The sequence below is a fragment of the Camelus bactrianus genome, chromosome 25 (genome assembly GCF_048773025.1).
Source record: "Camelus bactrianus isolate YW-2024 breed Bactrian camel chromosome 25, ASM4877302v1, whole genome shotgun sequence".
Classification (NCBI taxonomy): domain Eukaryota; kingdom Metazoa; phylum Chordata; class Mammalia; order Artiodactyla; family Camelidae; genus Camelus; species Camelus bactrianus.
Genome location: NC_133563.1, coordinates 24,510,863 through 24,513,185, shown reverse-complemented (window position 1 = coordinate 24,513,185; position 2,323 = coordinate 24,510,863). Strand labels below are relative to the sequence as shown.

The 2,323-nt window shown below is 37.7% G+C and overlaps 1 pseudogene; it reads left to right on the top strand.

Annotated features, from left to right (window-relative positions):
• Positions 1-279: 279 nt before the first annotated feature.
• LOC105082978 (metalloendopeptidase OMA1, mitochondrial-like) lies at positions 280-2,010 on the top strand (annotated as a pseudogene).
• Positions 2,011-2,323: the final 313 nt, after the last annotated feature.

Sequence of the window (2,323 nt, the reverse complement as noted above, 5' to 3'; positions counted from 1 at the left end):
GCCTTGAACCCAAGTGTTTGATTTTTAGTTCAAGGCTAATGACTACATCATAGTGCCATAATGGGCATTCAAGAAACAGCCTTGCTTGTTCATACATTCTTTCCTTCAGCGTATTTCCTGAGCATCTATTATCTGCAGGTATTGTGCGTGGTGTTGGTGTTATAATGGTAATTAAGCCATGACCCTTTTTTTCACTGAGTTTATAGTAGGGGAGAAAAGGACATAGGCAGTTACAAAGTTACTAACTCACTCAGAAAAGGAGGTAAATGAACACAATCAATGTTTGGGGGGACTCATCACAATAGCCACTGTTGGGATAAAGCAAGCAAAAGAAAGATAGGTTTCATCCGTGGACTGCAGCCTGCTCCTAGAAATTGTGTTTTCTTCTGATTTAATTCACTGCAACAACTGGAAAAAATGTAACACACTAGCTATAACCTCACCAAACTGTCATTTAATACAAATTAATCATATAGGAAATAAGTTTCAAGGCCTGGGAGTAAATCAGTGTGAGAGGTTGGCTTTTCTGCTTGGAAAGATTCATTTCTATAGGACTTCCAATAATAAAAGAACAGGATGCCTCTTGAGTATCGAAAGTAAGGAAATTTGGATGATAAGCCCAAAATTACAGCATGGAATGAATCTTTTTCAAGGCAGCTGCTAATAAAAGAAGCTGTAGTCATTCCTGCCTTTTCAGTATTGTGTCCTCTAAACTGTTGTCCCCAGAGAGACATCAAGAGTTTCCACATTTCACAGCTTCACCTTGAGATTTCCTCTCCTCTTGGTAATGCTTAAACCAGGACAGAAACTGCTTGCAATCACTGTTAAGTATTCAGGGGCATAAGGAAATGGTGGCAAACACTTCCTCCTAAGAAGAAGAAACTATTTAAAGAAAGCGTAAGGAAGAAAAATATGGAAGTTGTAACTTGGATTGCTATTTGTAGTTGTTTAATTTTACTCCGCTGGAAGTAAGTCCAATCACAGGAAAGAGCAAGTTACTATTATTGGGTAAAGAACATTTCAGGCTTTTTTCAGAACTGGAACATAAAGCTTGGAGGGAAGAACTTTAAAATGATGTGCTAACTGAGAAAGACACCCAGGAGCACGCTGTTAAAGATGTGGTTCATCATCTCATTGAATGAAAGAAGGCTATTCCAGGGATCTCTGAGATCTGCTGGATTATTCATGTGGTTGATCCTCAAATATAATTGCCCTTGTGGTTCCAATTTTAGTATCTGTGTTGCCAAAGCAAACATAGGATTCCAAATGGGCAAATGTTCATCATCACTGGTCTTCTATATAGTGTAACTAGTATTCATCAGCTTCTCTTCCTTCTGGGCCGTGAACTAGCCACATGCCGTACTTGGGCATGCTGCAGGAAAGTCTAGCGTGGTTGATTTACTGGATTTCTTAGGTTTGATTTTTCATACCTAAATCATTTTCAATGATTTGGGCCATTTGTCCTTGAGATAGTTTGGCACTTTCAGAAAGTCTACATTGCAGGACTATATTTTGATTGACCATACAGAACATTGGAGGTTGAAGCTGACAAAATTGGATGACAACTTGCTGCAAAGGCTTGTGCGGATGTCAAAGCCAGTTTAGTGTTTTGGCAGCAGATGGAATTTGCAGATAGCCTCCATGGTCATCGCAAGTTGCCAGGATGGTTTTGTACATACCCTTCATGGAAATTGAGCTGAGCACTTGACTGGGTGCGCACCTCTGGCTCTCGAAATTAGGGAGACCTGTAATGCCCCAACACTTTCTGGACCAGACCCTCAATTAATATTCATATTCAGCATGAAGCATTTTCTTGAAGAATCAGAAAATTGAAATATCACTGTTAAGAAATAGAAAATGGATATTCTTTCCATTTAAAAACAGGAGTAAATACCATTAACGTATATAATTGAGAAAAGACTGGAAGCTGATTTAAAATGTTTGAGACACAGGATGCAGAAAAATGCAGCATTATATCATTTCTGTGTTACTTTAAAAAATGATGTTTGAAATGAAAACAAAAATGGATGTTCAGGGTCAAATTATATATATTACAGGTATTATCTAAATTCTTCTACCACGTTATTTATTTTTTATGAAACATTGATTATTTCATTCTATTTTTAGAAATCTTCAGTGAGGAAATGTCACAGAATAAGTTCATATTACACGTTTTAAAAGTCACTAATTGCATCTCTACTGTGTGCAAGTGATTGCTCTATGCCTGTGGGGAGAAATGATTCAGGAATCAATCCATTCTTGCAGACGCCTGTTAACTCAGTGGCTTTGAAAAATCAATCAGCTTAATGTGTTTAGCTTCTGT